This window comes from Rhincodon typus, chromosome 9, assembly GCF_021869965.1.
Source record: "Rhincodon typus isolate 14 chromosome 9, sRhiTyp1.1, whole genome shotgun sequence".
Classification (NCBI taxonomy): Eukaryota; Metazoa; Chordata; class Chondrichthyes; order Orectolobiformes; family Rhincodontidae; genus Rhincodon; species Rhincodon typus.
Window position 1 is genome coordinate 29,533,609 of NC_063340.1, and position 23,349 is coordinate 29,556,957.

Sequence of the window (23,349 nt, forward strand, 5' to 3'; positions counted from 1 at the left end):
AGAAAATCAGTATCAGTAAGAAAATGGCAATGGGGAAATTAATGGGGTTCAAGGCTGACAAGTCATCAGAGTCCGATAATCTGCATCTTAAGAGTACTAAAGGAAGTGGCCTAGGAACTACTGGATGCATTAGTGGTCATCTTCCAAAATTCTTTGAATTCTGGAGCAGTTCCTACAAATTTGAGGTTGTAAATGTAACCACACTACTTCAAAAGGGAGGGAGAGGAGAAAGAACAGCTCTACAAACCGATTACCCTAACACGAGTCATGGAGCAAATAGCAGTGTCTATAGCAAAATATGTGATAATACAACAGTCAGAATGCACAGATATAACTGGATAAAGCAAGCATGGTTTTATGAAAGGCAAATCATGCTTAACAAATCAACTGGGAAATTTTTGAGGATGTAGCCAGTGGAATAGATAAGGGACAACCAGTGTATGCGGTGTATTTGAATTTTCAGTAAGCTTCTGATAACGTCCTTCAAAAGAAGTTAGTGGGCAAAGTTAAAGCACTTGGGACAGGGGTAATATTTTGGCATGAATTGAGAACTGGTTAACATGAAACAGAAAGTGGGAATAAACAGGTCTTTTTCCAAGTGGCAAGCAGTGAATCTATTGCAAGGATGAGATTGTGGACCCCAGGTATTCACAATACACATTCCCTCGGTGAGGGAACCAAATGTAACATTTCTAAGTTTGCTGATGACCCAAAACGGAGCAGGATTGAGAGTTGTGAGGAGGATGCAAGGACGATTGTGTGTAATTTAGACAAGTTGAGTAAGTGGGCAAACACATGGCAGATGCAATACAACAAGAATAAATACTTTGGTGTGAAATACAGAAAGCCTGAATATTATGTAAATGGTAATATATCGGTACATGTGGATGTCCAAAGGGCTCTGCGTGCCCACCAGTCAATGAAAGTAGACAGGCAGGTGCAGCAAGCAATTAGGAAACCAAATGGTATATTGGCCTTCATTGCAAGAGGATTGGAGCTTAGAAGGAGGGATGTCTTACTTCAGATATATAGGGCCTTTGTGAGACCACACTTGGAATACTGCATACAATTTTGATTTCCCTACCTAAGAATTGATTTACTTGACCGTGGTCAGCGAGTGCATTGGAGGTTCACTAAGCTAATAGCAGGGATGGCAGGGCTGTCCTAAGAGGAAAGAGTGGTTTGACTGGGCCTGCATTCAGTCGAGTTCAGAAGAATGAAAGGAACTTGATTGAAATGCATAAAAAAGTCTAACAGGTTGGACAGACTAGATGCTTTTCCTGGCTGGGGACGCTAGAACCAGGGGACAAAATGTCAGGACATGGGGCAGACCATTTAGGACTGAAATAAAGAAAAACTTCTTCGCTTAAAGGGTAGTGAACCTATGGAAATCTCTACCACAAGAGACTGTAGGGGCAAGTCACAGAATAGATTCAAGGAAGATATTAGATATTTTTATGGACCAGACTAGACCCCCTCAAAATATTTTAAGATGATAGCCTGGACCCTAACTTTTTCTTATTTTAAAGGCAGATGTGAAGTTCCTTCTTCCAGATGCAATGTGACTGGTCAAACTACTCGAAGTCAAGCAAAACACAATTTATTTAAACGCTATAGTTAAAATGTAAACAAAAAAAGAAGAATTTGGAATAACTTACCGACTGGAAAACTCAACCAAATAAGAGATATAGTGCCAATTACTAATAAGCTGTTCCAATATTGTAACATCCCATGAACACACTCATTGGCAGAAAGGCAAATTAGAACAAAGAACAAAGAAAATTACAGGACAGGAACAGGCCCTTCAGCCCTCCAAGCCTGCACCGACATGCTGCTCGTCATAACTAAAACCCCCTACCCTTCCAGGGACTGTATCCCTCCATTCCAATCCTATTCATATATTTGTCAAGATGCCCTTTAAAAGTCACTAAAGTATCTGCTTCCACTACCTCCCCCGACAGCGAGTTCCAGACACCCACCAACCTCGGAGTAAAAAACTTGCCTCGTACATCACCTTTAAACCTTGCCCCTCACACCTTAAACCCATGGCCTCTGGTAACTGACTCTTCCATCCTGGGAAAAAGCTTCTGACCATCCAGGCCAAGCAGCATCAGAGGAGCAGGAAAGCTGATGTTTCGGGTCTGGACTCTTCTTCAGAGGGTCCAGACCTGAAACGTCAGCTTTCCTGCTCCTCTGATGTTGCTTGGCCTGCTGTGTTCATCCAGCTCTACACCTTGTTATCTCAGATTCTCCAGCATCGGCAGTTCCTACTATTTCTGACTGTCCAGTCTGTCCATGCCCTTCATAATGTTGTAGACCTCTATAAGGTCCCCCCTCAACCTCCGTCGTTCCAGTGAGAACAACCCAAGTTTCTCCAACCTCTCCTTGTAGCTAATGTCCTCTATACCAGGCAATATCCTGGTAAATCTTTTTTGTACCCTCTCCAAAGCCACCACATCCTTCTGGTAGTGGGGTGACCAGAATTGAACACAAATATTCCAAATGCGGCCTAACTAAGGTTCGAGAAAACTGCATTACCTGCCAATTTTTAAACTCAATGCTCCGGCCGATGAAGGCAAGCATGCTGTATGCCATGTTGACTACGTTTTCCACCTGCATTGCCACTTTCAGCAACCTGTGCAGCTGTACACGCAGATCCCCCTGCCTATCAGTACTCTTAAGGGTTCTGCCATTTACTGTATATTTTCCATCTGGATTAGACCTTCCAAAATGCATTACCTCACATTTTTCCAGATTAAACACAATTTGGCAAGTCTCTGCCCAACCGATCTAGATCCTGCTGTATCCTTTGACAGTCCTCATCATTATCCGCAATTCCAACAACCTTTGGGTCATCAGCAAACTTAATCAGACCAGTTACATTCTCCTCCAAATCATTTATATATATATTACAAACAGCAAAGGTCCCAACACTTATCCCTGAGCAACGCCACTAGTAACAGCCCTCCATTCAGAAACGCACCCTTCCACTGCTACCCTCTGTCTTCTGTGACCAAGCCAGTATTTTATCCATCTCGCAAGCTCACCTCTGACCCCGTGCAACTTTATCTTCTGTATCAGCCTACCATGAGGGACCTTGTCAAAGGCCTTACTGAAATCCATGTAGACAACATCCACTGCCCCACCCTCATCGATCATCTTCGTCACTTCCTCAAAAAACGCAACCAAGTTAGTGAGACACGACCTCCCCTTCACAAAACCATGTTGCCTCTCACTAATACGCCCATTGATTTCCAGGTGGGAGTAAATCCTGCCCCAATAATTTCCCTACCACTGACTTAAGGCTCACGAGTCTGTAATTAGCTGGATTATCCTTGCCACCCTTCTTAAACAAAGGAACAGCACTGGCCATTCTCCAATCCTCTAGGACCTCCCCTGTAGCCAGTGAAGATACAAAGAGTTCCCTCAAGGTCCCAGCAATTTCCTCCCTTGCCTCTCTCAATATTCTGGGGTATATCCCATGAGGCCCTGGGGACTTGTCTACCTTAATGTTTTTTCAAGACCCCCAATACCCCCACCCTTTTGATCTCAACATGACCCAAACTATCTGCACACCCTTCCCCAGACTCATCATCCACCAAGTCCTTCTCGATGGTGAATACTGACGCAAAGTACTCAATTAATACTTCACCCATTTCCTCTGGCTCTACACATAAATTCCGTTCCCTGTCCTTGATTGGGCCAACCCTCTGCCTGGCCACCCTCTTACTGTTTGTACATGTATAAAAAAGCTTTTGGGATTTTCTTTAATCCTGTTGGCCAATGACTTTTCATGACCCCTTTCAGCCCTCCTGACTCCTTGCTTAAGTTTCTTTCAACTTTCCTTGTATTCCACCCTTACTTTGTGTGTTCCTAGCCTCGTAGCCTTGATAAATGCTTCCTTTTCATTTTTGATTAGGCTCACAGTATCTTTCATTATCCAAGGTTCCCTAAACTTGTAATACTTATCCTTCATCTTTAAAGGAACATGAGTTCCCAGCAACTTACACTTGAAAGCCTCCCACATACCAGATGTTGATTTACCCTCAAACATCTGCCTCCAATCTACATTCTTCAGTTCCTGCCTAATATTGTTGTAATTAGCCTTCCCCAATTTAGCACCTTCACCTGACAACTACACCTATCTTTATCCATCAGTACCTTAAAACTTAGTGAATTGTGATCACTGTTCCTGAGCTGCTCCCCTACTGAGACGCCGACCACCTGGCCAGGCTCATTTCCCAATACTAGGTCCAGTACAGCCCCTTTCCTAGTTGGACTATCTACATACTGTTTCAAGAAGCCCTCCTTGATGCTCATTACAAACTCTGCCCCATCCGAGCCTCAAGCACTAAGTGAGTCCCAGTCAATATATGGGAAGTTAAAATCACCCACGACAACAACCCTGTTACTTTTACATCTTGCCAAAATCTGCCTACATATCTGTTCTTCTATCTCCCACTGGCTGTTGGGAGGCCCATAGTAAACCCCAAACACTGTTATTGCACCCTTCCTATTCCTGAGCTGTACCCATACTGCCTCGCTGTATAAGCCATCTGAGGTGTCTTCCTGCAGTACAGCTATGATATTCTCCTTAACAAGTAGTGCAACTCCCCCACCCCTTTTATATCCCCCTCTATCCCACCTGAAACATCTGTATCCTGGAATGTTAAGCTGCCAATCCTGTGCCTCCCTTAACCAAGTCTCTGTAAAAGCAACATCATCGTTCCAAGTACTAATCCAAGCTGTAAGTTCACTTGCCTTACCTGTTACACTTCTTGCATTGAAACAGATGCACTTCAGTCCACCAGATCCGCTTTGATCAGCAACCACACCCTGTCTGCTCTTCCTCCGAGTCTTACTGGCCCTATTCTCTAGTTCCCTTTCAGTCCATTCACCTTTGCATCGGTTCCCATCCCCCTGCCAAGCTAGTTTAAATCCTCCTGAGTGACACCAGCAAACCTCCCAGCCAGAATACTTCTGCCCCTCCAGTTCAGACGCAACCCATCCTTCTTGTACAGGTCCCACCTATCCTGGAAGAGATTCTAATGGCCCAGATATCTGAAACCCTCCCTCTTACACCATCTGTTTAGCCACGTGTTGAGCTCTACAATCCTCCTATTTCTAGCCTCACTGGCACATGGCAAAGGGAGTAATCCTGAGATTACAACCTTGGAGGTCATACCTTTTAAACTTTCTACCTATCTCCCCGAATTGCTGCTGCAGGATCTCGCCACTGATTCTACCTATGTTGTTCGTAACAATATGTACCACAACCTCTGGCTGTTCACCCTCTCCCTTCAGAATGCTTTCTGCCCGTTCAGAGACATCCTGGACCCTGGTACCAGGGAGGCAACACACCATCCTGGAGTTTCTTTCACATCCACAGAAGTGTTTATCTATACCTCCAACTATAGAGGCCCCTATAACTACTGCTCTAGTGCTCTTTGTCCTTCCCTTCTTAAGAACAGAGCCAGCCATAGTGCCACCAGTCTTGCTGCTGCTGCTGTTACCCCCTGATAGTTCATCCCCCTCAACAGTATCCAAAACAATATACCTGTCAGAGAGGGGGACGACCACCGGGGTTTCCTGCAGTGGCTGCCTGCCCTTTCCAGCAGTCACCCGTCTATCTGCCTGCGCCTTGGGTATCAACACATCTCTAAAACTATTGTCCGTGACGCTTTCCGCCACCATCATGCTCCCAAGTACATCCAATTGCTGCTATCCATGCGTTCTGTGAGCTGCAGCAATTGGGTGCACCTCCTGCAGATGTAGTTATCCGCGACATTGGAAGTGTCATGGATCTCGCACATCTCACAAGTGAAGCACTTAACCCCACTGAAGGACATTTCTGTCCCCATTCAAGCTGTTTAGGAATATTTATTAAACACTTACCCTCACATGCAGTTCTCCAATCCGGAAGGAAAGAAACATCAAGAGAAAATTCAGAGAAAGTAGCAACTAGGAGTCATTCACTGAAACTTCCAACTCTTTGGATACCCCAATATCTTCTGATGTTACTGACAAAATCGAAACCCAAAAATCTGGATCTGAAAGAGCTTGGCCACACTCATTCAGGCTGTTAAAACAAACCCAATACCTTCCAAGCTGTTTACTCAAGTCGTCTTCAGTAGCAATTTCTTCACCTCTGCCTTTCAACCTCTCTTCAAAAGAAAAAAACCGGGACAAAATAATCCCTTAAAGTGACAGCATCATCACACCTCCCCCCACCAATATACAAAGTTGGCTTCATTTTTAAAACTCTTCATCCTGAAGGGTTTTAGTACACTACAATCCAATACATTACATTGGCTCTAAGCATGCAAACATTTACCGCTATGATCTGTTTCAGTTCTTCTATTCCCACCATCAAACACCTCTATCTTTCTTTATCAAAGTCACAACAACGTGTCGGCAATTACGTTTTCTTGTCGTGCTACATATATAATTTTCAAATTGAATGACTGCAATAATAAGCTCCATCTAAACAGTCTGGAATTTTTGTCCTTAAAATTTCTCCAAGAACTTAATGGGTTACGATCAACTGTCTCAGACACATTACTGGCAATATGAATGCTGAAATGTTGTTAACACCACCGTCAACCTCAAGGTTTCCTTCCCAAACATGGAACACTTCTTTCGATGGGTATTCGATTTTCTGGAAAAATACCCAAGACATCTTTCTATCTTCTCTTCATCTTCTTGTAGGAGTACAGCAACAACACCCACATCACTTGCATTGATAGCCACCTTGAACGGCTTTGTATAATTAGGTGTTGCTAACACTGGGGCAGGGGTTATGACAGCTTTCAGGCTATCAGATGCCTTCTGAGAGTCTGCCATTCATTGAAATTTTCTGCACTTCTTTAGTAAGTCAGTCAGCGGAGCAATCACACTGCTAAAATTCGGTACAAACTTCCAATAAAACCCACTTAATCCCAGGAATCGTAGTACAGTACCACCCTCTTCGAAAGCATGGGAAACTCCCAATAGCCTTTGTTTTTACTTGGAGCTATCTGTCCATGTCCAAAAACACGGCTGAGGAACATGACTTGGGTTTTTACAAATTCACTGTTTTGTCTCCTTCTCAAAATCGACTGAACCATTCCAATAGATGCTGCAAATGTTCATTCCACGTGTGACTAAAAATCAGCAGGTTGTCAATGTGCAGCACATAATTGGGTAATCTAGAAATGACTTTATTGGCTGGTACATTTTCCATGCCAAATTGCATGACTTTAAATTGGTATAGGCCACTTGGTGTCATAAAATTGTCTCTGCTCTTTTGGATAAAGGTACCTGCCAGTATCCTCTGAGGAAGTCCAACTTCAATACATAAAATAAAAACTGAAAGAACTCCAGATGCTGGAAATCAGGAACAAAAACAGAAGTTCCGGAAAAAACTCGGCAGGACTGGCAGCATCTGTGAAGAAAAATCAGAGTTAACATTTCAGGTCTGGTTACCATTCTGAGGAGGAGTCACCTGATCCGAAACGTTAACTCTGATTTTTCTTCACGGATGCTGCCAGACATGCTTAGCTTTTCCAACAACTTCTGTTTTTGTTTGTCCCACCTTCTCAATACAATCTTTCAAATGTGGAACAGGATATGAATTAGACTTTGTAACTGCATTGACTTTGCAATAGTCCACACGTAATCATTGGCTACCATCTGGTTTTGGCACTGTTACTATCTATAAGCTCCAGTCACTGCAACTCACTTCAATTATGTTGTCCTTGAGCATGCATTCAATCTCTTTTTGAACCTGTGCCAACTTTAGAGGGTTAAGTCTGTAAGGATGTTGCTTAATTGGAATGCTATTTCCTATATCTACATCATGCATAATTAGATTAGTATTTCCACGTTTATTCCCACATATCTCCCCATTAGATGGTATAATCTTTCAGATAATTTTGATTTTCCTCTGGAAAGTAACTCAATACTTTATCCTAATTTTGCAGAACTTCGTCATTGTCCAATTTAATTTGAGGAATGTCCAATTCCAAATTATCTGGACTTCGTTCTTCACTGTGTTGTAACCAATAACATATTCTACTTTTGCTTTCCTTCCCTATCAAAATACCATTTCAGTGTATTCATATGACACACAGATTTCTTTCGATCTGGTGTTCTTATCAAATAATTCACCTCACTCAACCTCCTTTCAATTTGATAAGGCCCACTAAACCTTGCTTTTAAAGGATAACTTACCTCTGGAAATAACATTAAGATCATAGAATCCCTACAGTGTGTAAACAGGACCTTCGGCCCAAAAAGTCCACACCAACCCTTGGAGCATCCCACCCAGATCCAATCCCTTATAACCCACCTCAGCTACACATCTCTCAACGCTATGGGCAATTTAGCATGGGCAATCCACCTAACTGCCACATCTTTGGGCCCTAGGAGGGAACCGGAGTACCCAGAGGAAATCCACACAGACACGGGGAGAATGTGCAAACTCCACACAGACAGTCACCCAAGGGTGGAATCGAACCCGGGTCCCTAGTGCTGAGAGGCAGCAGTGCTAACCACTGAGCCACCATGCCACCCCATTAACACTATCTCCACGGGAAAATTGTGAATTTTTCATTTCTCGTCTGCTTCTTGTTTCATCATATGCCGTGTTACTAAATGCTGTCTAAACAACTCACCCACTCTATTTAATCTTTCCCTAAAATTTGACACAGTCCAAACATGTGGTCTCTGAACTCACCAATTTCTCCTTAATTAATTCCAGTGGTCCTCTTACCTCATGCTCAAAAACTATTTCAAATGGGCTGAATTAGGTACATTCATTTGGTGCATCCGTAATTGCAAAAAGTACAAATGGAATTCTTTTATCCCAATCCTCTGGACAGTCTTGACTATAACCTTTCAACATGATCTTTAAAATGTGATGTCACCATTCTACGGCTCCCTGCGATTCTGGATGGTACACAGTGGATTTGAATTGTTTTATTCCTAAGCTATCCATAACTTCCCTGAATAATTTAGATGTAAAAATTGACCCTTGATCTGATCATCTCTTGGTGGGGAGTCCATATCTAGTTAAAAACATATTTGAGTAACTCCTCGACAATCCTTCTGAATTACATATCTCCACATCTCTCAATAGCAATGACTGACATGCTCCCATATCTCTTAAAATTGTAATTTCTTTACCTGCTCCTCCTGGCATATGCAAATAAACCTTACCCTCGTAAGTACATGGTTTAAGATCTGGCACTTTCTTCTCAACAAAACCTTGACCAGGTCGTACTTTCTGGTGCAGCTTTTTAAGCTTCCACTGTGCTATCCTTTACCACTTCAACAAATTTCACTGGCTTTATCCTGTTTTCCCTCATCTGTCTTCTCAGTGCTTTTTCCAAACCACCAACACTGCAATTTCATGTGGCCTACTTTACTGCAGTGAAAACACCTGAGCTTTTTTACTTCTTTTTCCCCATCATGGGTTTCCTTTTTACCCTGTGGTAAAATATCTTTACTATCTTTAATGAGATCTCCTTTTCCTTTACCACCTGAGGATTTCTCTTTTCCCACATTTCTATCCCTCTCAAATTGAAATTGATGTTGGAAGCCAAATTTTGATTTATGAACAACTCATAATCATCGGCCATTTCAACTTTCTGCTCTTCCACGAGTTCTCACTACTTCAGGAAATAAATTTTTGAACTCCTCCAGAATAATCGTCTTTCTAAGAGCATCACATATTTGATCTATTTTCAATGCCCTTGCCCACCTATCAAAATTATTTTGTTTGATCCTTTCAAACTTAATATATTTTTGACCAGGATCCCTTCTTAGATTCCTAAAACATTGCCAGTAGGCTTCTGGCACAAGCTCATATGCACTTAAGATGACATATTTCACCTCCTCATACTCCACAGATACCTCCTCTGATATTGATACAAATACCTCACCAACCATTTCATTTGATTAGCCACTTTCTCAAATCGAATGAAAAAGACTTACACATCCTTCTTGTCGAATTTAGATAATGCTTGGACATATTTACACAGATCCCCACCAAGCCTTTGGCTACGATGAGTTTCAAGAATCATAGAATCCCTACAGTGTGGAAACAGGCCCTTTGGCGCAACAAGTCCACTCCGCCCCTCAGAGCATCCCACCTGGACCCATTCTCATAACCCACCTAATCTAGACATCCCTGAACACTACGGGCAATTTAGCATGGCCAATCCACCTAGCCTGCACATCGTTGGACTGTGGGAGGAAACCAGAGCATCAGGAGGAAACCCACGTAGACACGGGGAGAATGTCTGTGTGGAGTTTGCACAGTCACTGGAATCGAACCCGGGTTCCTGGCGTTGTGAGGCAGCATTGCTAACCACTGAGCCACCGTGCCATCCTGAAACCTGGGCTCATCAGGGAGATGAACCTGGGACCTCTCACATGTCATCACTGTACAACACCCTAAGCGAGAATCGTACCCCTACACCAAAGAGCCGCACCCAAACCGGAGTTTGCTCGTCCTCACTAAGCCTTCCTTCTATGTTCACCCCCACCCTTTAAAGTCCACTTTCCTCTCTCATTACCAACTTCCAAAGTTCAACTTCTCTCTCTTTTTCCTATTATGGCCTTCCTGTCCTTCTCTTTTTCTTCTGCTTTTAATCTTAATTCAAATTGTTTCACTTCCTTTTCTTTTTCTTTGTTCTGCCAGGGCTATTCTTTCACCTCTAATTCAACCTGCTTCATTTACAATTGAATTTTAGCCATTTCCAAAGATTCTGACGGCATTTCTGGCAGTTTTAAATGCTGCTCAATTGTCACAACTATCTCCCCTTTCCTCAGAGACCTAGGTAAGCCAACACCAGCTTGTTTGCCAATTCTGAAAGCTTTGCCTTGCTCACTTTTTGAAAAACTCCCAAAGTCACTTCTTCCACCTCCAGAAAACTCCTAGTGACCAAAAGACCCATTACTACAAAAGGTACACCCTGTTTATAGAACATAGAACATAGAACATAGAAATGTACAGCACAGTACAGGTCTTTCGGCCCACGATGCTGTGCCAAACTTTTACCTTAAACCTAAGGTATCTAACCTCCATCCCTACCTTATACTATCATCCATATGCCTATCTAACAGCCGCTTAAATGCCCCTAATGAGGCTGACAACACCACCCTCTCCGGCAATGCATTCCACGCCTCTACCATTCTGAGAAAAGAACCACCTCTGACGTCTCCCCAGTATCTACCGCCTCCCCAATATCTACCGCAACTGACTTTAAAACTAGGTCCCCTTCTAATAGCTACCTCCACCCTAAGAAAAAGTATCTGGCTGTCCACTCTATCTATACTTCTGATCATTTTGTACACCTCTATCAAGTCACCTCTCATCCTTCGTCGTTCTAAAGAGAAAAGCCCTAACTCTCTCAACCTTTCCTCGCAAGACCTTCCCTCCATTCCAGGCAACATCCTGGTAAATCTCCTCTGCACCTTTTCCAACACTTCCACATCTTTCCTGTAATGAGGTGACCAGAACTGGACACAATACGCCAGATGTGGCCGAACCAGGGTTTTGTATAACTGGAGCATCCCTCACACTTTTCAGGGTTAAACTCCATCTGCCACTTCTCAGCCCAGCTCTGCATCCTATCAATGTCCCTTTGTAACCGAGAACAGCCCTCTGCACTATCCACAACTCCACCCACCTGCGTATCATCCGCGAACTTACTAATCCACCCTTCCACTCCTACATCCAGATCATTTACAAAAATCACAAATAGAAGAGTACCCAGAACAGATCCTTGTGGTACACTACTCATAACTGAGCACCATGTTGAATATTTTCCGTCCACTACCACCCTGTCTTCTCAGGGTCAGCCAATTCTGAATCCAATCTGCCACATTTCCCCCTATCCCATGCCTCCTTACTTTCTGCATGAGCCTACCATGGGGAACCTTATTAAACGTTTTACTTAAATCCATGTATACCACATCCACTGCTCTACCTTCATCCACATGTTTGGTCACCTCTTCAAAGAATTCAAATAGGTTTGTGAGGCATGGTCTACCCCTCACAAATCCATGCCGACTTTCACAAATCAAACTGTGCCTATCCAAGTGATCATAAATCCTATCTCTCAGAGCCCTTTCCAATAATTTTCCCACCACTGAAGTAAGACGAACTGGCCTGTAATTTCTGGGGTTTCCTTAAATTTCCTTAAACCAACTGAATTCAACACCCGAGACGAACAATCCTAAACCCAACTGGAATTATAGGTTTCAATACTGACAAGACCCCACAATTTATTGTGGGCCATGCCAGACCTCCTCAAAATATTTTAAGAAGATAGCCTGGACCCTAACATTTTCTTATTTTAAGGGGAAATGTGAAGTGCCATGTTCCAGATGCAATGCGAGTGGTCAAACTACTCACCATTATGAAAAACACAACTTATTTAAACACTGTAGTTAAAATATAAACAAAAGAAAAAGGAATTTACAATAATTTAACTCCTGGAAAACTTAACCTAACAATAGATACAGTGCCAATCACTAATTAACTGTTCCAATATAGTAACATCTCAAACACACCCCTCGGCAAGAAGGCAAATTCAGACACAGGTTCTCACATGCAGTTCTCCAATCCAGGAGAAAAAAACATCAAGAGAAAATTCAGAGGAAGTAGCAGCTAGGAAATATTCCCTGAAGCTTTCAACTCTTTTGAGACCCCAATACCTTCCGATGTTACTGAAAAAAACCGAAACCGGAAAACCTGGGAGAGCTGGCCACATCCTTCGCGAAGTTAAAACAAACCCAAGGCCTCCCAAGCTGTTTGGAATCATAGAATTATAGAATCCCCACAGAGCGGAAACAGGCCCTTCAACCCAACAAGTCCACCCCCGATCCTCGGAGCATCCCACCCAGACTCATCCCCCTATAACCCACCTCATCTACACATCCCTGAACACTACAGGCAATTTAGCATGACCAAGCACATTTTTTGGATTGTCGGAGGAAACCGGAGCACCCGGAGGAAACCTACGCAGACACAGGGAGAATGTGCAAACTCCACATAGACAGTCGCCCGAGGGTGGAATCAAACCCGGGTCCCTGGTGCTACGAGGCAGCAGTGCTAACCACTGAGCCACCGTGCCGCCCAAAGTCATCTTAAGTACCCAGTTCAGAGCTTCTGCCTTACAACCTCTCTTCAAAATAAAAGTACAAGATAACCTCTTAAAGTGACAGCATTGCCACAATATTCATCTAAAGGTTTTTAGATATTAAAAGCATCAAGGGCTTGGAGAGAAAACAGGAATACAGCATTGAGATAGAGGATCAGCTACGATCATTCTGAATGACAGAGCAGGCATGAACGGCCAAATCATGCACTCCTGCTCCTAGTTTCTATGATTACTGACCTCAGATGACCACAAATACAGTTCATGTCCTCCATCATTATGCCACAAAGATCAGTCAGAGAGGGAGACACATTCTTTGACTACACAGTTAATCTAACATCTGCATGTAGCTCATTCATTCGCTGTCTACGCTGCCCACACATTACTTTTCACTCCACACTTGTGCTTGCGTGCAATCTGCTTTGGGTTCTTCTGCTGCTTCCTGTACAGATAAACAGAAGGTTTCTATTGTCCCAATCAGTGTATACACAAATCTTCCCCTCTCAGGTTGTCCTCCCTACTGTACATTCCTCCTGAACAATGTCCATGGCACTTAGATATCGCTGCACATCCTGCTAGTTGTTATTGCACTGTTGACCAACTCACAAGCCCCCAACCTCCCCTCTCTGGTAACATTGTGAATTTGGCAGTGTGTTTATCAATGAGGCCTGTATCATAAATCAATGACTGCCCAACTCCTGCAATGATTGTAAAAATAAAGTCTCATTCCTCAGCTGTCAAGTTCAACAATGACAACAGGTGTTACCTGTTGTCACTCTTTAAAAGTTGCCAAGGCTTCAACATTCTTATCATGCTTATCAATAAATTCAAAATTGCAGTTTATTATCTCATTGACAAGCCTAAATGCCTGTCAATCGCTGATTTAAAGAAAGTGAGTATTGTCCCAATGTGGCTTCCCACCTCTTCTGATAAAATGCGCATCCAGCGTCAGGGTAGATCCAACCCAATTTTACAGATTCTCCACCCTAACTGCCATTCATTTTAAGATTCAAGATCTCACCATTTTGCACATTTAGTCAAAGTGAAATAAACAAACGTATGGTGACTTCAATTCGCTGTACTAATATAATTGCAACTCCACTGTGCAATAATTCATAGTGCTACCTCAATATGTTTCACCACTTAGTTCAATTTAATGTAACAAGTTTACCCCAATTATCACTGCTTCATGTTTTAAAAGGTTAAATGCTTGCCATGTATTTCAACTCCAAAAATAATGGAAATATTTACATTTACTGACCATCCAGTGGCAATGAGAAAATCTCAGCCGTGGCTTGCACCAGTCTTTTGACTGTCCTTTGCAGTTCTTTTTTGGCTTTGCTTGCAATTCCTGAAAAACAGCAAAACCAACAATCAACATTATGCACACTGAACAATGAGCTTTAAGAATGGGAAGATTAAAGAAGAGAAAAACTGCAAACTTCTTGGTGGGAACAAATCACCTAATAAGTCAAATTCTTTGTCTTGCATTCATCAGGCTTAGAAAACAAGAAATCAAACTTAGAAAGAAAATATCAATTTATGTAGCATGAGAACAGTCTGCTAATTGGTTGGATAATGGTTAGCCTGGAAATGCAGCAGATGTAACTAGCCTGTTAAACTCAGTCCAAATAGGTAGACACTGATTTGGCTGGGTGTGTCATGCAGAGCGCAGCAGGGACTGGCGTTAAGAACTAGGAACAAAAGTAGACAATTTAATCCCTCAAGCCTGCTCCACCATTTGATACAATCATGACTGATCTCATCTCGGCATTAACCCCTCTACTTTCCTGCCCGCTCTCTAGAACCCTTCAATTCATTACTAATTAAAAATCTGTCTCTCTCCCCCTTATACTTGCTCAATATCCCAACATCCACAGTATTCTGGGGTAAAGAACTCCATAGATTCAGGACTCAGAATTAATTTCTCAACTCTGTCTTAAATCTGCAACCAATTTTCCTAAAACCATGACCTCTCGTTCTATATTGCCCCATGAGGAAACATCTTTTCTACATCTACTTTATTAATCCTCCTTAGTGCCTTATATACCGCAATTACATCTCCTTTCATTCTTCTAAAATCCAGAGAGTGTACACCTAATCAGCTCAAACTTGTTTCACAAGACAGTCCCCCTCATCTCTGGAATTAATTTTGTGAACCTCCTCTGAAATGCCACCAATGCAACTACATCCCTCCTCAAGTAAGGAGACTACATTGTACACAATACTCCTGGTGCAGTCTTGCTACTGCCTTGTACAGTTGCAGCAATACTTCCCTACTTTTATACTTTTTAACCTTGCACAATAAATACCAAAAATTCATTTGCCTTCCTCGTTACCTGCTATTCCTGCATGTTAGTTTTTTGAGACTCACGCACGATTACATCCAGATCCCCACGCACTGAAGCGCTCAGACGTTTCTCCATTTAGACAATAAGTTCCCTTGCTTTTCCTCCAACTAAGATGGATAACCTCACACTTAACCACAGTAAACATTATCAGCCAAATTTGGCTCATTCGCCTAACCTATCCATATCAATTTATGAATTTATTTCGAGTCATAGAGACATACAGTATGGAAATGGACCCTTTGGTCCAACTCATCCATGCTGACCAGATATCCTAAATAAATCTAGTCCCATTTGCCAGCATTTGGCCCATATCCCTCTAAATCCTTCCTATTCATATACCCATCCAGATGCCTTTTAAATGTTGTAATTATGCCAACCTCCACCACTTCCTCCGGCAGCTCATTCCATACATGCAACACCCTCTGCATGAAAAAGTTGCCTCTTAGGCCCCTTTTAAATCTTTCCCCTCTCACCTTAAATCTATGCGCTCCAGTTTTGGATTTCCCCACCCCAGGGAAAATATCTTGTCGATTTACCCTATCCATGCCCCTCATGATTTTATAAACCTCTATAAGGTCACCCCTCAACCTCCCAAGCTCCAGGGAAAATAAACAGTCTATTCAGCTTGTTCCTATAACTCAAACCCTCCAACCCTGGCAACACCCTTGTAAACCTTTCAAGTTTCCTCATTGAAATTTACTTTCTCACCTACTTTAGGTGTCATCTGCAAATTTGGCTATCCAAGTGAATCAAATAGATTGTAAATAGTTGGACCGCCGAGGACCAAACCTGTGGCATTCCACTAGTTATGTCTGGCTAACCAGAAAAAGACCATTTATCCTGACTCTCTACTTTCTATTACTTAGCCAATCCTCTATCCAAGCTAGTGTATTACCCTAACCTTTTCTGGAAGTCCAGATATACTACATCTACATCATTCCTCATTACCTATATAGCTTGTTACATCTTCAATGAAATCTAGCAAATTAGTGAACCATCATTTAAACTTCCCGAATGTCCTATCATTATTTTATTAATAATGGACTCTAACAATCTCCCAACAACACATGTTAAACCAACTGGTTTGTAGTCACCTACTTTCTGCCTCCCAACATTTTTGAATAAGGGTGTTATATTAGCATTTTCCAATCCCCTGCAACATTTCTTGCATCCAGGAATTATTGAAATGTTATAACTAATAGATTCATTACCTCTGCTGCGACCCCCGTTAAGATCCTAGGCCATCAGGCCTTGGGAACATGTCTGCCTTCAATCCCAAAAATCTGCTCAGTACTTTTTATCTAGTGATAATTGTTCCAAGCTCCTCTCTTTCTATAAACTCTGCATTACCTGTTATTATTGGGATGGTAGTGTGAAAAATATTGACTTAGTCTACATTCATAACACATTCCTCAATGAAAACAGTCCTGAAGGGTCTAGGCCCGAAACGTCAGCTTTCCTGCTCCTCTGATGCTGCTTGGCCTGCTGTGTTCATCCAGCTGTATACCTTGTTATCTCTCTACCTAAAAAGAGCAGGGTCCTGTTTCTTTAGCACATGCAAAAAAATCACACCGTCAACCAGAATAATAATCTCGAATTAGTTTGTGATTCAATTTTTAGCACAGTCGAGTTTATTTAGTAAATTATTTAGCAAAATCGCACCCAATGTTGGGCAGGACATTCTGAGGTGAGCAAGCACAGATTGGTTGAGCAATTGTCGGCATGCCGCAGATATGGTTTGCCAATTATTGGGATGTACAGCCTTCATACCAGGCATCACAGTGACACCAAATCTCATATATAGTACGATATTACTCATTTGTGCAGTAGACAACACGTCTTTTTAGCTTGACAGGAGCATTTTGTTTACTATGGTTGATTAATGTCATTTAATTCTATGAAGTATTTTGAAGAATGGAGGTGGCCGTTAATGAAGGGAATGCAGTCGATCCTGTTGACACCATTTTAAGGAAGTATGCATAACGCCCTGGTTAGGCCACAAAAAAAAAGTCTGCTTAACAAAAGATTCTAGGGAGGATGCAAGGGTCATTGAGACTGCAGAAGAAATTTACCTGAATTGTTCAGAGATGAGGAATTTTAGCTACAATGTTAGGTTGGAGAAGCTGAGGTTGCTTTCCCTGGAACAAAGGAACTGGAGGGAAGATTTACATGAGCTGTACAAGCTCATTTATTTATTTAACACATTGTCTGTCACTTGTACCTAGCTACAGCGAAAAGTGGATAATGTCACCCCCTCCGCCTCCTGTTGAATCTTTAATCAGTTAGAAAGGAATGCAGGTTTCTATTGATTAAAATGCAAATCCTAGAACTAAAACCAACCTGACTCCAGGTTAAAACACAGATTCTAAACAAGGCCTCACACCTAAAATGTACTGTCGGACCTGATATGTCACCACTTGTATACACTGATAAAACCTTTAATTATCTCAGGACAATGACTTGAAAGAAATTCAGGGATTTGCATTTGAATCAATAGAAACCTGCATCTCCTTTCTAACTGATTAAAGATTCAACAGGAAGCGGTCAGCGAGCCATTTTTAGAGTTGTTACCTTTCTGCTTATAAATTTTATGTCGGCATACCTCCTCGGCCAAACTACACCTGAGGAAGGAGCAGAGCTTAGAAAGCTAGTGTTTTCAAATAAACCTGTTGGACTATAACCTGGTGTCACGTGATTTTTGATCTAGTCCACCGCAGTCCAACACCGGCACCTCCATATCAAGATGGAGCAGGAATTAAGACACCTGGTGACGTGGCCTCCCGCAGTAGGACATCAGGTGGCCGCCCCAGGGGAACCAAGCCAAAAACAAAAATGTTACCAAGCTGGAAAGACAACAAAGAAGCTGTGACAATACGGCAGAACTTGCTGCATGAGCCGTGAGGGGCCAAGCCCTGTGGTCAGAAGTTAAAAGCTGCCGACCCCGCCACCACCATCTTGGAAGTACAGTTATGACAGGTTTAGACAAGGTAAGCAGGAAAAATTGCTCCCATTAACTAATGTCACAAAGACTACAGGAAACAAATATCAGGTTTTAGGCAGGAGATGTAAGGACAAAATTTGTATGCAAGAGTGGCAATGGCCTGTAACACACTACTTATGAAAATAGTGAAAGCAGAGATTAATCAACGATTTCAAAAGGAAATTCAATGGGCACTAGAAAGAAAAAACAAGTTGCAGATCTATGGGTTTGAGCAAGGGACTAACTGGACTGCTCTTTGCAGAGTTCACATAGGCCAGATTGACTTAATAGATTCCTTCAGGGCCATATAGGACTCTATAAAAGAGTGATTAACAAATTATTGAATATAAAAAAAGGCTAAAAAGCAGAAAATAATGAGTCATAGTGAATGAGAGATAGTAGAACTGCAGATGCTGGAGAATCCGAGACAACAAGGTGCAGGGCTGGATGAACACAGCAGGCCAAGCAGCATCATAGGAGCAGAGAGGCTGACGTTTCGGGCCTAGACCCTTCATCAGAAAAGCAATTGTTGAGTGTGAGGACGAGCTCGGCTAAGCGGATAAGGGTGTCAGTGGAGGGGGACTGGTCGGGCCTGCGGGACAGGAAGAAGCGGAGGGCCTTAAGGCCATCTGCATGGGGAATGCAGGTGTAGAGGGACTGGACGTCCATGGTAAAGATGAGGTGTTGGGGACCGGGGAATTGGAAGTTCTGGAGGAGGTGGAGGGCGTGGGTGGTGTCACGGACATAGGTAGGGAGTTCCTGGACCAAGGGGGAGAAAATGGAGTCGAGATAGTTGGAGATCAGTTCGGTGGGGCAGGAGCAGGCGGAGACAATGGGTCGACCAGGGCATTCAGGTTTGTGGATTTTGGGAAGGAGATAGAAGCGGGCAGTGCGAGGTTGGGGAACGATGAGGTTGGAGGCCGTGGGTGGGAGGTCACCTGAGGTGATGAGGTTGTGGATGGTTTGCGAGATGATGGTTTGGTGCTCAGGGGTGGGGTCATGATCAAGGGGGCGGTAGGAGGAGGTGTCGGAGAGTTGGCGTCCGGCCTCGGCGATGTAGAGGTCAGTGCGCCATACTACAACTGCACTTCCCTTGTCCGCGGGTTTTATGGTGAGGTTGGGATTGGAGCGGAGGGAGCGGAGGGCTGCACGTTCTGCGGGGGAAAGGTTGGAGTGGGTGAGAGGGGTGGAGAGGTTGAGGCGATTGATGTCTCGACGGCAGTTGGAGATGAAGAGGTCGAGGGAGGGTAGGAGGCCTTGGGGTGGTGTCCAGGAGGAGGGGGTGTGTTGGAAGCGGGAGAAGGGGTCAGTAGAGGGAGGGTTAGGTTCTTTTCTGATGAAGGGTCTAGGCCCGAAACATCAGCCTCTCTGCTCCTATGATGCTGCTTGGCCTGCTGTGTTCATCCAGCCCTGCACCTTGTAGTCATAGTGAATGGTTCATTTTCAGACCGGAGGGTAGTATACAGTTGAGGAATATACTAGACCCACTTCATGCCCTGTTGGTCAGCTATTGTCCATCTTAATTTGGGTAACCTGGACTAATAAGGTGTTGACATACCGCATTTCATCGACTTCAGTGTTCAACAAGAGGATTAAAACCATCTCACCAGGCAAGTAAACAAATAAGAAACAAGTTACTAACTTTACAATACTTAAGCTGAACTTCAGGAGCATGTGCACTTTTCCTTTATTCTTACGTGGGATGTGGGCATTACTGGCATGCCTGAAACTTGTTGCCCATCCACGATTACCCTTGAACTGAGTGATCGGCTGAAGCATTTCAACCTATGTAAAGATGAAAGATTTCTTTCCTAAAGGATATCAGCCAGCTGTACTTGCTTTTTTGTGGCAATCGACAGTTTCATGGTAACCATCACTGAGGCTAGTTTTAAATTTCAGACAGGTTTATTAATTGCATTTAAATTCCACCAGCTGCTGTGCTGAGATTTGAACCAATAGCTCCAAAGCATTAGTGTGGCCTTCTGGATTATGAGCCCAGTGACTTGACCCCACTGTCTCCTGAAAAATGCAGCTGATTGATAATGTACATAAGACAGCTTTGATCAACATGGAACTTGATATGAACATTTTTATGGTTTATTTCTAAGAATTAAGGTTTCACAGAATCACAAATATTTCCAATGGAAAAGGAATCCATTGGGACCGCCGCACAAACGCTCTGAGCATTTTGGCAAAGTGTCAAACTCCTAATTTTCACCATGCTCCTGCAAGTCATTTCTATTTAAATAATCATCCAATGCCCTCTTGAACGCCCCCAGCTGAACCTACCTTTACCACAATTCCAAGCATTGCATTCCAAAACTGGTTTGCTCACTGTGTGAAAAAGTTTCCACTCACTCTCTCATTTGCTTCTGTTGCAAAACTCTTAAGTTTCCACTCTCACTTCCATCAATAACTTTGGGTGCATCTGGTCCCATGCCTTAACGACTTTAAGTACTGACTATTCAACCAATGTCTCTTACTTATCAATCTTATGCTCTTCCAGCGACCGAGCTCTCGCCTCTGACGCCACTGCCTGGGCAGCAACTCCCTCTTTGGTAAAGAGGACTGCAAAGTATTCATTTAACACTTCGGCCATGCTTCTTGCTCCACGTGTAATTCCCTTTACTGGTCCCTAATTAGCCTACTCCGCCTTTTAACTAGCTTTTTAACTACTGATTTATTTATAACAGACTTCGGGATTTCTCTTTGGCAGGAGTGATCATTGGAAGAAAAGTATTAAGCACTGATCTGACAGAAGTGTTCAGAGGAAGCTGCAGATTTCTCAGTAATTAACATGTTATTCTTGATGTTAGAACACCATGACAGAAGTTTAGAACATGTTCTTTCTATCTGTCTCTCAGTAAGGCCAGTTTTGTATTCATGCACCAATGCTAAATTCCACTAAAGAGGCAGAAGACCAGTTCTATAAGCTGCATGAAAACTGTTATCAGTGCAGATTCTTGAGCATTGAGAGGTAGCAAAGGCCACCGTGCTACTTAAGAAGGGAGCTAGAAAGAAAAAGAATAAGAACCAGTCAGCCTTACATCAGTGGTAGATACAATGCCAGAATCTTGTAGTAAAGATGGATTAAATTGACATTTTAGTGATAATAATCTAATTGGGCAAAGTCTGCATGGATTTTCAAATGGGAAATCATGTTTGACGAATCTGTTGGAGTTTTTTTGAAGATGTAAATAACAAAATTGAAAAAGCAGAATTGATACCTGTAGTGTACTTAGATTTTCAGAAGGCATTTGATAAAAGCCTCCAAAGAAGGCTGGTCAGAAAAACTAAAACATACGTCATGACTCACTGTGTTCACACACTGAGAATTAAGACCCACTAGTCCCAAAGTCATCTCAAAGTTATTTTAAAATATGTCAAATTCCCCAATTTACCTGTTGATAAACCACTTAACAGAAATTACTATTTAATACAAGTGGTTAAATTTTAGCAACATGTAAACAGTTAAGAACCATATGTATAAAAGGTTTTGCTAATTAAAACTAATTCCCTTATGAACTTACCTTTACACACAGATGTACAGACAGATATACGGGGAAAACAACATGGGTGTTATGGATGGAGGCACAGGGAAGGCAGTTTAGCGTTCGTTGTACACAGGCTTATATTGATCAGAACAGTGCTTCCCAGTCATCCTTCGCTGGTTGATCCTGTACCTAGGTACCTTTATATCCAAGATGGCGCTGTAAGTGGCGACCTTGTAAACTTTTCACCGCACTCATGTGAGTACATGTGACAATGAACTTAATTCTAAATCTAAAAGGTCTCTGACATAGTAATAAAAATTCACAGCTTACAGCAACTGTTGGAGGAAGGATATACTGGTTTTCTTCAGGCATAAAGTGATTTACTGCAGAGAACAGGAAAATTGGTGGTAGGGTAAACAGCTTTGAGGAAAGCCGTAGGCTACAGGCCAGTACTGACAGGCTTGTCAGATAGGATGAACAGTTACAAATGGAATTCAACCCTTAAAAGTGTGAGTTGGTGTGTTCTGGTAGAAGAAACTAAGGGAGCACATGTTGAATACGAGGACCCTGAGAAGTATACAGGATCACGGAGACCTTGATGTGCATGTCCGTAGATCCTTGAAGGCAGCGGTAGGCAAGTTAATTAAGGCGGCATATGGGAGGAAGTTATAATGGTGTTGCATATAATGGTAATTAGACCACAGCTGGAGCACTGTGTGCAGTTTTGGTTGCCACACTGTAGGAAAGATGTGATTGCACTGGAAAGAATGCAGAATAAATTCATCAGAATGTTGCCTGGGCTGGAAGCAATTTGGCTATGAAGAGAAACTAGATCGGCTGCTGTTATGTTCCTTAGGGCAGAGAAGGCTTTGGCTCTGATGGGGAGGGTCCCTGATTGAATGCACAAAGTTTAAGGGCCAGCAGCATCAGTTTACATGCCATCCAAACATGCAGCAATTCTCTAGCCATTCTTGATTTTAAAACAAATCTTTTCTCATTTCAGTCCACAATTAATAAAAAACAAGTGGTCTTTATAATTCAATGTAATGTACTGACATGGATTAACAGTAGGCTAACGGAAACAAAACAGAGTAAGAATAAATGAAACATTCTTGCATCGGGAGACTGTGACTACTGAGGTACCATAAGAATCAGTGTTTGGGTCCCAGCTGCATATAATATACATCAAATATAATATTTGACATCAAATAACGATATCAAATATAATATTTCCCAATTTGCAGATAATACGAAGCAAAGTGGCACATGTGTTGTTGGGAAGATACAAAGTAGCTTCAAGAGGATTTAGACAGATTTAATGAATGGGCAAGAGCATGGCAGATGGAATATAATGTGGAAAAAGTTGAAGGTGTCCA

General features: G+C 42.5%; 1 long non-coding RNA gene across 1 annotated transcript in view; it reads right to left on the bottom strand.

Annotated features, from left to right (window-relative positions):
• Positions 1-23,349, bottom strand: part of LOC109924663 — a 65,786-nt gene that overhangs the window by 36,581 nt on the left and 5,856 nt on the right. Inside the window, exon 2 of the long non-coding RNA XR_007262803.1 lies at positions 14,410-14,499. This is a non-coding gene — a long non-coding RNA (uncharacterized LOC109924663). The remainder of the gene's footprint in view (positions 1-14,409; positions 14,500-23,349) is intronic.